At 37.9% G+C, this 15,799-nt stretch overlaps 1 pseudogene; it reads right to left on the reverse strand.

The window, feature by feature from the left end:
• Positions 1-2,915: 2,915 nt before the first annotated feature.
• LOC100687093 lies at positions 2,916-4,504 on the reverse strand (annotated as a pseudogene).
• Between the last annotated feature and the right edge of the window lie 11,295 nt (positions 4,505-15,799).

The following is a 15,799-nucleotide window of genomic DNA, read 5'->3' on the forward strand; positions in this document are numbered from 1 at the left end:
TGATCTTTGGCTTTTTATTATGACTTCATTCTTTTACTGCATCCTTTTTCCATTTTGTTCCCTGATGTGTCACTAGGAAAAGAATTTAAGAAACCATGAAATTAAAAAAAAAAAAAAAAGAAATCATGAAATTGGGAGATTATCTATACACATAATTATTAATAAAATTTCGTATTAATAATACATAAGTATATGTGTATATACATGTATACTTTTAGAGGCAGAGAAGAGAGGACAGCAAATGCTTACCTTTTTAGAAATCCTGAAGTAGGAAAATTGGCTGAGCCTCTAAAAGGTAGTGACATTCAAGAAACACGTGAGTATAAAGTTCAGCACACTGCATCATCTTGAAGGAAGGTCATCAAATCTGAGTATATGTTGATCTGTGTGTTTATTTATAGTTGTAACCTTACAGCATTGGATATGCTCTGATTAGTTTGCACTGTGCCATGGCAATTTATTCCATTGTGGAATTCAGAATAGCTTTATGTATTTTTTTCCCTCTACCTTTTAAATCTCTATTTCAGATTTCCTAATCATGTGATATGGCATTATTTTGTGTGTATGTGAAAATTTTCACTACGCCCAAACAGGATGACTCTAAATATTTACAACTGTAATTGATTTTCATTCCTTCTCCACCATAATATATCATATATACTACATGCCTCTTGCATTATAGAAAAATGAGTTAAATTAACATATTAAAATTTTTGTGTTCCTAAGTTAACTTTTTTTCTTTTCTCAAGACATAAGGAGACTAAAACAAGAATAATAACATCAGTTCATTTGATGCCTATATTCCCGAGACCCTTTAATTGATTTTAGTTTAATTCATATGGCAAAGCAACTGGTTAATTTGGTCAGCTGATTCCATAAAGAAATCTTTGGGGAAAAATAACTAGCCAAGTCAGTTTTATTTAGTATCTATCAATTTATTATATTCTTCTCCATCTAAATATTTTGGATAGTATTAGCACAGCTTTATGTATCACATGACCAGCTAATAAATAAAACAGCACAAATGGTTTCTTTGTATAAATTAGATTAAGAAACTTTTAAAAAATAAATTATTAAAGAAATTATCTCCTTTTCATGATATAGCCTTAATATTGTTACCCCTAATTTTAATACTTTTTTAAAGATTTATTTATTTGAGAGAGAGAGAGCATGAGTGGGAGGGGCAGAGGGAGAGAGAATCAGAAGCAGACAGTGTGCTAAGCACAGAGCCTGACAAAGGGCTTGATCCCACAACCCTGAGATCATGACCTGGACTGAAACCAGGAATTGGACACTTAACCTACTGCATCACCCAGGCACCCCACTCCTAATTTTAAATACTAAATTTGGCCCAACTTACTGAGGTACTTTTTCTAATATAGATTTCTATGTCTTAATTTTACATGACTAAAAAGTCTTAGGTCTTTCTTTGACTCCTCTTTTTTCTCCTTAAGGTAATTACTTATGAGTCTTATAATTACTTTCTACTTAGTTACTGTAAAGAAACCATCTATCCTCTCTTCTTCAACAAATAACAGTTTGACCCAAATTGTTATTAATTCATTTCTCAACATTCCTAATAAAACAGACATGAATCTTCATTAGGTTAAGTTAGGTGATGGTTTGTTAGATATGACAGCAAAAGTGATAATAGAAAAAAAAACAGATAAATTAGACTTCATATGAGCTAAAACCTTTTGTGCTGCATACAATGCTATTAAGAAAGTGAAAGAACTCACAGATTGGGAGGAAAGATTTGCAAATCATGTACCTGAGAAGGGATTTGAATCTAGAATATGTGAAAATATACAGCAATATATAAAAGACTCTTACAACTCTATAAATAGATAAGTATTCTGATTAAAAAAATAGATAATCTATAGAGAAATTTCTCCAAAAAATACACACTTGGCCAGTAAGTACATAAAAAGATGCTCAACATCATTAGCTATTAGGGAAATACAAATCAAAACTGTGAGATTCCATCTCACATTCACTAGAATGAAGTGAGAATATGGAGAAATGGGGACCCTCATACATTATTGGTTGGGATATAAAAAGTTGTATACCACTTTGGAAAATAGTTTGTTAGATTCCCAAAGTGTTAAACATGAAGTTACCATATGACCCAACAATTACGCTGGTAGCTACAAACCCAAGAGAAATTTAAAAAGTTTTGCCCCAAACCTTAGACAAATGAAAATAATAGCCATAGGGCAGAAACACCTCAAATTTCCATCAATAGATGAATGGATAAATAAAATGTAGTATATCTATACAATTGACATACAAAGTTGAATAGAAGTGGTGAGATCAGACAGAGCTGTCATTTCCTGATCCTTGGGGAAAAAAAAACATTCATTTGTTCACCATTAATTGTGTTGTTAGCTGTGGGGTTTTCATACCAACTCTTTATCTGGTTGAAGCTCCCTCTATTCACAGTTTGTTGAACATTTTTTAATTGTGCAACAGTGTTGGATGTTGTCAAGTCTCTTATTCTACATGTATTAAAATGATTATATGTTTCAGTCTTCTTCCAGTAACATGCTATATTATATTGATGGGCTACTAGATGTTAAGTCAATCTTATATTCCTGGGATAAATCCCACTTATTCATTTTGTTGAGAATTTTTGCTTCTATACTTATAGGAAATGTTGGACTACAATTTTCTTTCATTGAAACACTGTGGTCTGGTTTTATATTAAGGATCTCAGGTAGTGTGGTAATGTGGGTAATGTTCCTTCCTCTTTCTTTTTTTGTTATCAGACCAAAAAAAAAAAAATCACATTTATTTCAATAGTTCAAAGTGCAAATACAGCAAGTCAGTTCACAATGTTTCAAGATACAGTTTTAAGTATAATGAAAAGTTGATATACAAAAATGAAAGGGTAGATAGCAGAAATAAAGCTCATTTTTTTTTAAATTCAAGTAACCCAAAAACCTTTAGACTAAAATATTCCATTTACGACAATTTGGAAATGCCTTAATTTATAGATACTAGTAGTACACTGCCATCCGAAAGGGCTTCTCAAAGAAGGAAAACCACCCCAAACCAGTCAGCTCAGGACCAGAGTGGAAATTCTTGGGGTGGGCTATTCCTGATTTGGCAGCCTCACTCTGTCTGTCAATTGATATGGTTTGACCCATGATACTTGGATGTTTAGGCAAATTCTAGAAAGTGTTTAAAGTTCAATATAAGGCCAACACCCTGATAAGAGATACTGAAATGGCCACTATATATTTACAAGATTTTAAAGACCAATCTTAGCTTCAGGCTTCTGGTGTTACTGGGGGAAAGACAGACTAATACTTCTTCCATTACTTAGAACCTTTCTGTAAAGTTAGCAACATGACCTTTACAACCTCCTCATGAAAATCATATTATGTATTTACTTATTTCTACACATACTGAATTTTATGTAAAGTAGAAGTTCCCACTAGGATGATAATTAAAGGTTGTTAATGTTCTTTGTATCACTTAGCAGCCAAGACACATGTTTATTTCTGCTCCACAGAAGCAATGTTAGCTATTCGCTTCAATTCAGGAAAGGTGTGTGCTTTCAGGATGGTTGAGAGGAGATATTTATTGCATCTTTTTCTCAATCTTCTTCATCTTTTCATTATAAGCAGTAAACTGAGAGTCTGTTCTGAAAATTCTATCCCACCATGTAAATGTAGTTTAGTTTCCGATGAAGTTCATGTGGTGGAAATCATGATGCCAAGAACCAGCATAGAAAAGGATCAGATTTAAAGGGTTCAGGGGAATATCATAGCCACCATGGACTGGACATCAATAGTTTCTATCAAATGAATAGTCACACATGCCCAAAGGAGAATGACATGATCACATAAAAGCACGATTCCAATGAAAAATCCATTTCCAAGAATCAGAGTTTCCAAAGGATGTGCATATTCAGCTTCCATTCCAAATGGAGCCTGAAACTCATGATGAACTTTATGAATATATTTATATATTCTTTTGTGATGTAAGAGCCAATGCAGAAAATAGTGCCAGGTATCCTCAATCACCGCACAGCCAAAGCATCTTGCCAAAAGCATATACCATCTTGGCATTCTTTCCCAATCATAAGGTATATTAAAATACTCTGTAAAATAATAAGTTCCACAGATCAAAGGAAACTGGATACAAAAGTGATTAAAGAGAAGTACTTTAAAACATTTCCATTGGTTTTCCCATGTTTCTGGTCTATCCTTTTGAATTTTGTACTTTTTCATGAAAGGTATAAATTGAAACAAAGATCCAGGTAAAAAGAACAAGAAATAAAGAACTTCGTGAACTATCAAGGATCCCCATGTTGCAATCTGGAACTTTGTATAATTATTCAACATATAGTTCCAAGCATTTTAAAATGGTTCTTGTAGAGGGTTCTCAGGTAAAAGTGAATCTACATACTCCACAGCCAAGGATGCTGAACTAAAGATGCTGTTGTTGTCATTTTTCAAATCTCTGCAGAAAGCCTTAGAATTCTGGCCGAGGAGCGGGAATGCGAGCCTCTGGCGCCGGCTGCCGCCTGGTACCTCTCAGCGCCGGGTCTTTTTTTTTTTTTTTTTTTTAAGATTTTATTTATTTATTCATGAGAGACAGAGAGAGAGGCAGAAACACAGGCAGAGGGAGAAGCAGGCTCCATGCAGGGAGCCCGATGTGGGACTCGATCCCGGGTCTCCAGGATCACACCCTGAGCTGTAGGTGGCGCTAAACCGCTGAGCCACCAGGGCTGCCTCCTCCCCCCGCCCCCACCACCCCACCCCCCTTTCTTTTGTTTTTGTTTTTTTTTTAATTTATTTTTTATTGGTTTTCAATTTACTAACATACAGAATAACCCCCAGTGCCCGTCACCCATTCACTCCCACCGCCAGCCCTCCTCCCCTTCTACCACCCCTAGTTCGTTTCCCAGAGTTACCAGTCTTTACGTTCTGTCTCCCTTTCTGATATTTCCCACACATTTCTTCTCTCTTCCCTTATATTCCCTTTCACTATTATTTATATTCCCCAAATGAATGAGAACATACAATGTTTGTCCTTCTCCGACTGACTTACTTCACTCAGCAAATACCCTCCAGTTCCATCCACGTTGAAGCAGATGGTGGGTATTTGTCATTTCTAATAGCTGAGTAATATTCCATTGTATACATAAACCACATCTTCTTTATCCATTCATCTTTCCATGGACACCGAGGCTCCTTCCACAGTTTGGCTATTGTGGCCATTGCTGCTATAAACATCGGGGTGCAGGTGTCCGGGCGTTTCATTGCATTTGTCTCTTTGGGGTAAATCCCCAACAGTGCAATTGCTGGGTCGTAGGGCAGGTATATTTTTAACTGTTTGAGGAACCTCCACACAGTTTTCCAGAGTGGCTGCACCAGTTCACATTCCCACCAACAGTGTATGAGGGTTCCCTTTTCTACGCATCCTCTCCAACATTTGTTGTTTCCTGCCTTGTTAATTTTCCCCATTCTCACTGGTGTGAGGTGGTATCTCATTGTCGTTTCGATTTGTATTTCCCTGATGGCAAGTGATGCGGAGCATTTTCTCATGTGCATGTTGGCCATGTCTATGTCTTCCTCTGTGAGATTTCTCTTCATGTCTTTTGCCCATTTCATGATTGGATTGTTTGTTTCTTTGGTGTTGAGTTTAATAAGTTCTTTATAGATCTTGGAAACTAGCCCTTTATCTGATATGTCATTTTCAACTATCTTCTCCCATTCTGTAGGTTGTCTTTGAGTTTTGTTGACTGTATCCTGTGCTGTGCAAAAGCTTCTTATCTTAATGAAGTCCCAATAGTTCATTTTTGCTTTTGTTTCTTTTGCCTTCGTGGATGTATCTTGCAAGAAGTTACTATGGCCGAGTTCAAAAAGGGTGTTGCCTGTGTTCTTCTCTAGGATTTTGATGGAATCTTGTCTCACAGTTAGATCTTTCATCCATTTTGAGTTTATCTTTGTGTATGGTGAAAGAGAGTGGTCTAGTTTCATTCTTCTGCACGTGGATGTCCAATTTTCCCAGCACCATTTATTGAAGAGACTGTCTTTCTTCCAATGGATAGTCTTTCCTCCTTTATCGAATATTAGTTGCCCATAAAGTTCAGGGTCCACTTCTGGATTCTCTATTCTGTTCCACTGATCTATGTGTCTGTTTTTGTGCCAGTACCACACTGTCTTGATGACCACAGCTTTGTAGTACAACCTGAAATCTGGCATTGTGATGCCCCCAGATATGGTTTTCTTTTTAAAAATTCCCCTGGCTATTCGGGGTCTTTTCTGATTCCACACAAATCTTAAAATAATTTGTTCTAACTCTCTGAAGAAAGTCCATGGTATTTTGATAGGGATTGCATTAAACGTGTAAATTGCCCTGGGTAACATTGACATTTTCACAATATTAATTCTGCCAATCCATGAGCATGGAATATTTTTCCATCTCTTTGTGTCTTCCTCAATTTCTTTCAGAAGTGTTCTATAGTTTTGAGGGTATAGATCCTTTACCTCTTTGGTTAGGTTTATTCCTAGGTATCTTATGCTTTTGGGTGCAATTGTAAATGGGATTGACTCCTTAATTTCTCTTTCTTCAGTCTCATTGTTAGTGTATAGAAATGCCACTGACTTCTGGGCATTGATTTTGTATCCTGCCACGCTACCAAATTGCTGTATGAGTTCTAGCAATCTTGGGGTGGAGACTTTTGGGTTTTCTATGTAGAGTACCATGTCATCGGCGAAGAGGGAGAGTTTGACTTCTTCTTTGCCAATTTGAATGCCTTTAATGTCTTTTTGTTGTCTGATTGCTGAGGCTAGGACTTCCAGTACTATGTTGAACAGCAGTGGTGAGAGTGGACATCCCTGTCTTGTTCCTGATCTTAGGGGAAAGGATCCCAGTGCTTCCCCATTGAGAATGATATTTGCTGTGGGCTTTTCATAGATGGCTTTTAAGATGTCGAGGAATGTTCCCTCTATCCCTACACTCTGAAGAGTTTTGATCAGGAATGGATGCTGTATTTTGTCAAATGCTTTCTCTGCATCTAATGAGAGGATCATATGGTTCTTGGTTTTTCTCTTGCTGATATGATGAATCACATTGATTGTTTTATGGGTGTTGAACCAGCCTTGTGTCCCAGGGATAAATCCTACTTGGTCATGGTGAATAATTTTCTTAATGTACTGTTGGATCCTATTGGCCAGTATCTTGTTGAGAATTTTTGCATCCATGTTCATCAGGGATATTGGTCTGTAATTCTCCTTTTTGGTGGGGTCTTTGTCTGGTTTTGGAATTAAGGTGATGCTGGCTTCATAGAACGAATTTGGAAGTACTCCATCTCTTTCTATCTTTCCAAACAGCTTTAGGAGAATAGGTATGGTTTCTTCTTTAAGCGTTTGATAGAATTCCCCTGGGAAGCCATCTGGCCCTGGACTCTTGTGTCTTGGGAGGTTTTTGATGACTGCTTCAATTTCCTCCCTGGTTATTGGCCTGTTCAGGTTTTCTATTTCTTCCTGTTCCAGTTTTGGTAGTTTGTGGCTTTCCAGGAATGCATCTATTTCTTCTAGATTGCCTAATTTATTGGCGTATAGCTGTTCATAATATGTTTTTAAAATCGTTTGTATTTCCTTGGTGTTGGTAGTGATCTCTCCTTTCTCATTCATGATTTTATTAATTTGAGTCTTCTTCTCTTCTTTTTAATAAGGCTGGCTAATGGTTTATCTATCTTATTAATTCTTTCAAAGAACCAACTCCTGGTTCTGTTGATCTGTTCCACAGTTCTTCTGGTCTCGATTTCGTTGAGTTCTGCTCGAATCTTTATTAACTCCCTTCTTCTCTTGGGTGTAGGATCTATTTGCTGTTTTTTCTCTAGCTCCTTTATGTGTAAGGTTAGCTTTTGTATTTGAGTTCTTTCCTGTTTTTGAATGGATGCTTGTATTGCGATGTATTTCCCCCTTAGGACTGCTTTTGCTGCATCCCAAAGATTTTGAATGGTTGTATTCATTCTCATTAGTTTCCATGAATCTTTTTAATTCTTCCTTAATTTCCTGGTTGACCCTTTTATCTTTTAGCAGGATGGTCCTTAACCTCCACGTGTTTGAGGTCCTTCCAAACTTCTTGTTGTGATTTAGTTCTAATTTCAAGGCATTATGGTCTGAGAATATGCAGGGGACAATCCCAATCTTTTGGTATCAGTTCAGACCCGATTTGTGACCCAATATGTGGTCTATCCTGGAGAAAGTTCCATGTGCACTTGAGAAGAATGTGTATTCAGTTGAGTTTGGATGTAAAGTTCTGTAGATATCTGTGAAATCCATCTGGTCCAGTGTATCATTTAAAGCTCTCGTTTCTTTGGAGATGTTGTGCTTAGAAGACCTATCGAGTATAGAAAGAGCTAGATTGAAGTCACCAAGTATAAGTGTATTATTATCTAAGTATTTCTTCACTTTGGTTAATAATTGATTTATATATTTGGCAGCTCCCACATTCGGGGCATATATATTGAGGATTGTTAAGTCCTCTTGTTGAATAGATCCTTTAAGTATGATATAGTGTCCCTCTTCATCTCTCACTACAGTCTTTGGGGTAAATTTTAGTTTATCTGATATAAGGATGGCTACCCCTGCTTTCTTTTGAGGACCATTCGAATGGTAAATGGTTCTCCAACCTTTTATTTTCAGGCTGTAGGTGTCCTTCTGTCTAAAATGAGTCTCTTGTAGACAGCAAATAGATGGGTCCTGCTTTTTTATCCAGTCTGAAACCCTGCGCCTTTTGATGGGGTCATTAAGCCCATTCACATTCAGAGTTACTCTTGAGAGATAGGAGTTTAGTGTCATCATGATATCTATTCAGTCCTTGTTTTTGTGGACTGTTCCACTGAACTTCTTCTTAAAGGGGAATTTTAAGAGTCCCCCTTAAAATTTCTTGCAGAGCTGGTTTGGAGGTCACATATTCTTTTAGTTGCTGCCTGTCTTGGAAGCTCTTTATCTCTCCTTCCATTTTGAATGAGAGCCTTGCTGGATAAAGGATTCTTGGTTGCATGTTCTTCTCATTTAGGACCCTGAATATATCCTGCCAGCCCTTTCTGGCCTGCCAGGTCTCTGTGGAGAGGTCTGCTGTTACCCTAATACTCCTCCCCATAAAAGTCAGGGATTTCTTGTCTCTTGCTGCTTTAAGGATCTTCTCTTTATCTTTGGAATTTGCAAGCTTCACTATTAAATGTCGAGGTGTTGAACGGTTTTTATTGATTTTAGGGGGGGATCTCTCTATTTCCTGGATCTGAATGCCTGTTTCCCTTCCCAGATTAGGAAAGTTTTCAGCTAGAATTTGTTCAAATACATATTCTGGCCCTCTGTCCCTTTCGGCGCCCTCGGGAACCTCAATTAAACGTAGGTTTTTCTTTCTCAGGCTGTCGTTTATTTCCCTTAATCTAGCCTCATGGTCTTTTAATTGTTTGTCTCTTTTTTCCTCAGTTTCCCTCTTTGCCATCAACTTGTCTTCTATGTCACTCACTCATTCTTCCACCTCGTTAACCCTCGTCGTTAGGACTTCTAGTTTGGATTGCATCTCATTCAATTGATTTTTAATTTCTGCCTGATTAGCTCTAAATTCTGCAGTCATGAAGTCTCTTGAGTCCTTTATACTTTTTTCTAGAGCCACCAGTAGCTGTATAATAGTGCTTCTGAATTGGCTTTCTGACATTGAATTGTAATCCAGATTTTGTAACTCTGTGGGAGAGAGGACTGTTTCTGATTCTTTTTTTTGAGGTGAGGTTTTCCTTCTAGTCATTTTGCTCAGTGCAGAGTGGCCAAAAGCAAGTTGTATTGGGAAAAAGAGAAAAAGAGAGGAGAGAAAGAAGGAAAGAAAAGAGAAAGAGAAAAAAAAGGGAAGAAAAAAACGAAAAAAAAAAAAAAAAGAAAAAGAGAAAGAAAAAGAAAGGAGAAAAAAAAGGGGGGGTGGGGGAAGGAAACAAATCAAAAGGCAAAACAAAACAAAATAAAACAAAACAAAACAAAACAAAAAAGAACCACAGGGGAGTATCTTCTGGTTCTGTGTACTTTAAGTCCCTTGGCTTCTCCTGGAAGTTGTCCGTCTAGCTGGTGTTCTGGGGGAGGGGCCTGTTGTGCTGATTTTCAGGTGTTAGCAGTTGGGGGAGCTGCTGTGCCCCTGCCTGGTGCAGGGCTCAGTGGGGGTTGTTTACCCCGTGAGGCCCCAGGAGGAACAACCCCAGTGGCGGGGCCAGCTCTGTAGTAACTGCCCCCGCAGTAACTCCAGAGCTCTCCGTCTGCAGGGCCTGGAGGCTCAGGGAGGGGCCGCTGATCTGCTCAGGTCGGGGCAGGAGCGTCCTCGCTGTCCTGGGCCCTCCCGGCCTCTGCCTGTCCCGGGGGAGGCCGGATCCTGGGCTGTGTCCCGGCGCCCTGTGCTCCGGGGCCTGCGCTGGTGGATTCGCGCTCCCGCCCCGCAGCCCCCTCCGCGGAGCCGCCCCCGAGCCCCCCCGAGCTGCTCCCGCCCCGCAGCCCCCTCCGCGGAGCCGCCTCCGAGCCCCCCGAGCTGCTCCGGGTCCCGCCGTGCGCGCTGCAGCCCTCAGGGAGCTCGGCGCATCTCCCGGGCGCAGTTGCTGTTACTGTCCCCGGGAGCCCGAGGGCATCCCCGCCCTCCTGGGTCCTGCTCCAACTCCCCGCGAGCCCCTTTCCCCCGGGAAGGTCGGTGCAGCTCCTGCTCCTCCGGGACGGGGCTCTCCTGTCCTGGGGACACTCGCCCCGGCCTCAGCCCGGCTCCTCGCGGGGCCCCTCCCCCTTGGAGGCCTTTGTTCCTTTACTTCTTTTTCCCCGTCTTCCTACCTTGATAGAAGCGCGAACTCTTCTCACTGTAGCATTCCAGCTGGTCTCTCTTTAAATCTCAGGCCGAATTGATAGATTTTCAGGATGATTTGAAGGTTTTCTAGGTCATTTGGTGGAGACAGGTGATTTGGGGACCCTACTCTTCCGCCATCTTGCTCCTCCCCCCCCCCCTTTCTTTTGAATGACTGAATTCTTCAAATGTTTGGTAGAATTAACTAAAAAAGCCATTTGGGCCTGGGCTTTTCTTTTGGGAAGTTTTTAAATGACTAATTCAATTGGTCTATTCAGATTTTCTATTTATTTTGAGCCAGTTTCAGCAATTTATGTCTTTCCCGGATTTTGTCTATTTCATCCAGGTTTTCTAATTTGTTGGCATACACTTGTTTTAGTATTCACTTAAAATTATTTGTATTTCTGAAAAGTTGGTCATGATGTCTCTTCTTTTATCCCTGATTTTATTGACTTGAATCTTATTTTCTTAGTCTATCCAGCTAAAGGTTTGTCATCAAAAAATCAACTTTGACTTCATTAATTTTTCTATAATTTTACACAAACTCACCCAGAAAATCAAAGAGGAAGGGATACTTCTCCACTTATTCCATGAGACTGGCATTATTCTGATATCAAATATACAAAAATATTTTAAGACAAGAAAATTTCCCTCATAAACACATATGTAAAAGTTATTTTTTTAATTTAGCAAACCAATACAATAATGTACAAAAATATAATACACCATAACCAATCGTGATTTAGCCAAGAAATGAAAGGCTTATTTCATATTAGAAAATCAATCAATACAATTCACGGTATTAAGACTAAAATAATAAAACCATATGATCATCTCAATAGATGCAAAATAAGCTTTTGATTAACATTTCAAATCTGTTCCTAATAAAAACTCCCAGCAAACTAGGACAAGAGAACCTGTTCAATATGATAAAATGTATCTATCAAAAACCTAGAGCTAATATACTTAAAGGTGAAAAACTGAATGCTTTCATTCCGAGATCAGGAATAAGGCAAGGATGTCTGCTCTCATCATTTCTATTAAACATTTTACTGGATGTTCTAGTCAGTGTAATAAGGTAAGTCAAATTAATAGAAATCAAGATTGGAGAGAAACTAGTTTACTTGTTTACATGTTACTAGTTTACTTGTTGGAGAGAAACAAGTAAACTATATTTTTCCTCAGGTGTTATGACCATCTGCACAGGAAATGCAGTTGAATTTACAAAAGAGCCACTGGAACTAGTAAGACAGTTTAACAAGACTTTACAATATAAGATCATACAAACAAAAATAAATGAGAAAGTGGAAATGACAATTTTAAAATGCCATTTACAATACTTTTAAGGTATTAAATATTTAGGTAAAAATGTAGTGAGATACCTATAGAACTCGTATGTGCTGAAAATGACAAAACCTTGCTGAGAAAAATTAAAGTAGATCTAAATAAATGGAGAATATACCATGTTCATTCATTAGAAAACTCAATATTGTCAATATGTTAATTCTCTCCTACTTGACCTACAGACTCAACCCTATCACAATAAAATTACAGCAGCGTTTTTCTTAGGTACAGACAAGCTTTTCTGAAATTCATACAGAAAGGCAAAGGAACCAAAATAGCCAAAACAGTTTTGAGAAAGAAAAACAAAGTGGGAGAAGTTACACTACTTGACTCCATAAATTGTTATAATGTTACTGTATCAGGACAGTATGGTATTGACATCAATGCAAATAGATGAAGGAAACTGAATAAAAAATCTGAGGGGGGATCCCTGGGTGGTGCAGCAGTTTAGCGCCTGCCTTTGGCCCAGGGCGCGATCCTGGGGACCAGGGATCGAATCCCACATTGGGCTCCCAGTGCATGGAGCCTGCTTCTCCCTCTGCCTGTGTCTCTGCCTCTCTCTCTCTCTCTCTGTGACTATCATAAATAAATTTTAAAAATTTAAAAAATATATATTTTAAAAAAATTCTGAGGGCAGATCCACATATATTGTCAACTGACTTTTGAAAAAGCTGCAAAAGCATTTCAGTGAAAAAAGGATAGTCTTTTCATCAAATGGTGTTAAAATAACTGGGTATCCAAATACAAAACTGAACTTGGATTACCATTTTGCTTCATATACAAAAATTAATCCAAAAGACATTATGTGGGCGCCTGGATGGCACAGTCAGTTAAGCATTGGAATCTTGATTTTAGCTGGGGTTATGATCTCAGGGTCATGAGATGGAGCCTCGAGTCCAGCTTCACGTTCAGCTTGAGATTCTCTTTCTCCCTCTCTTCTCTGCCCCTCCCTCATGTGCTCACACACATGCTTTCTCTAAAATAAGTAAGTAAATAAATAAATAAATAAATAAATAAATAAATTTCTTAAAGAAGGGATTGCACACATACATAAAAGACCTAAAATTATAAAATTTCTAGAATAAAATATAGGAGAAAATCTTTGTGACTTTGGGTTAGGAAATGATTTCTTAAATATAACACAAAAGCATAATCCACACAAAAAAATTAGAAAATGAACTTTCTCAAAATTAATGACTTCTGCTTTCAAGAGACATTAAGAGAGTGAAAAGGCAAGTTTTAGATTGCAGAAATATATTTGAAAACCACACTTCTGATAAAGGACATATAGGTAATATGTAAAGCACTTCCAAAGCTTAGTATAAGAAACAAACAACTCAATTAAAAAAAAATAGGCAAATAATATGAACAGACCAAAGAAAGTAAATTAATTGCAAATAAGTACATGGAAAATATTCATCATCATTACTCGTTAGGGAAATCCAAATTAAAAACCATAATGAGATATTTCTACACATCTATGAGTATATATAAAGTTAAAAGACCTGATCATACCAGTATTGGCAAGGATATGGAGCAACTAGAACTCATGCATAATATTCATAGGCTCCCTGAGCATAGTACCTGAGTCTAATTAAGCCCACTATCCCTATTAGTAACAAGTTTAATAAATATTTATGAAAACAGTAAAAAGTTGATAATTTATTAATAACTAACCAATTCTCACAAAGTAGAACGAATTTCTAGCTCCAAGATAAAATTTTTCAGATTCAAATGACATATCTAAAAATCACTCTGCCATCAAAAATAAGAAATTATTAAAAGATGTTTCTCTGGTCTACTTCCCCTCCTCCAAATTTGATAATTTTATAACAAAATTCTATTCCTTACATCATTTTCTTATTTAGAGATGTTTAATTAAAATATGTAATTTAAAAAAATTCTTATATAAAGAAAAAGACAGGGGCACCTGGGTGGCACAGTCAGTTGAGCTTCCAACTCTTGGTTTCGGGTCAGATCATGATCTCATGGGTCCTAGGATGAGTGGGATGAGTCTGCACTGGGCTCCGTGCTCAGGGTGGAATCTCCCTGAGTTTTTCTCTACCTCTGCTCCTTCCCCCACCCTACCCCATGCTTGCTCTCTCTCTCTCTCAACTAAATAAATCTTTAAAAAGAAAGAAAAAAGAGAGAGGGAGAAAGGAGACAAGCATCAACATAAGAGAAAGAAAGAGAAGCAGAGACGAATGGGGGGGGGGGGGAATTCAAATAACAAGGGAAAACCAGAATCTTCCTTTGTCATTTAAATTATAAAAACAAAGTCCTCTGACCATTTGTCCCCTCACAGTCCACGGTCCCTCTTGCCAGTTTTAATACTTCAGGTGTTTTTCATTATATCCATTTAGAATGTTTCTGCCATAGGGAACTGGCTAACATGCCCACAGTTAACGGTTTAGTAATTCAGAGCATATTCTAGTTTTTACAAGTGAGGACAAGAGTATCCTTTACTTAAATGTGGCTCATTAGGGATCCCTGGGTGGTGCAGCTAGATCCCTGGGTGGCGCAGCAGTTTACCGCCTGCCTTTGGCCCAGGGCGCTATCCTGGAGACGCAGGATCGAATCCCACGTCGGGCTCCCGGTGCATGGAGCCTGCTTCTCCCTCTGCCTATGTCTCTGCCTCTCTCTCTCTCTCTCTCTGTGTGTGACCATCATAAATAAATAAAAATTTAAAAAAAAATAAAAAAAAAATTAAAAACCTACTTTAAATAAAATGTGGCTCATTAGCTAAGACTTGAAAAACTTCTAATAGCCTGTTTGAGCCTACTTTCCAAGTTATGAAATTCAATATTCCTATGCTAGAGCAGAAAATGTTTCTTGTGAACAGGACTTCAAATTTTATTATCATAATGGTGCATATACCAAGGTGATGCCCACCTGATTATTTTTTATCATCTGCGCAGACATGGAGGCTCTCTTTGCCTCAGGACCAAGGCAACTACACATGCATCTTCTATTAGTTTCTTCTCTCTCTGAGTTTAAGATGGGATAAAATTGATAATTTTTCACTTTACTGGGTATTTTGCTGCAAAAACTATTTATCATTCTGCAAATATATGTGTTTGGTGAATCTCTGAACTTGTTGCTATCTGAGAGCTGCATATAGAAAATTAAACAGCTCTGCTTCCTACCCACTAAGAGATTATAATCAGTTACTGATATGAGTGTAGGCATTAAATTTACTCTGCAGAATTGGAATGTCAAGTATGAGGTATGGATTACAGAACTTCACCTAGCTGTCTGGCAGAAATAAAGCTCTTAAAATAATGAAAAATATTGGTGAAAAATCACCAAGCAAATAATTGGAAAATGGGTTACTGATTTTTATTCCAAGTTAGTTAAGATACATTTTAATGTTTAAAAATAAACCTTGGAAGATGATGTAAAGTGAATGCCAATAAATATGAGATGCATACGGATGGACCTTCTTATAAAGAGGTGAAACATGTATTCTTAGTAATATGATGCTTCTAAGAGGCAGACAAAAAGATTTGTTGAATCCTGAAGTTCTGCATAGGGGTAATTAATATAGCAATGAAAGTTTTTGCTACCATTCACATATAAATTCCCTGCTAAGCTTTGTCATTTTAAAACGGTAGTA

This window comes from Canis lupus, chromosome 8, assembly GCF_011100685.1.
Source record: "Canis lupus familiaris isolate Mischka breed German Shepherd chromosome 8, alternate assembly UU_Cfam_GSD_1.0, whole genome shotgun sequence".
NCBI classification, from domain to species: Eukaryota; Metazoa; Chordata; class Mammalia; order Carnivora; family Canidae; genus Canis; species Canis lupus.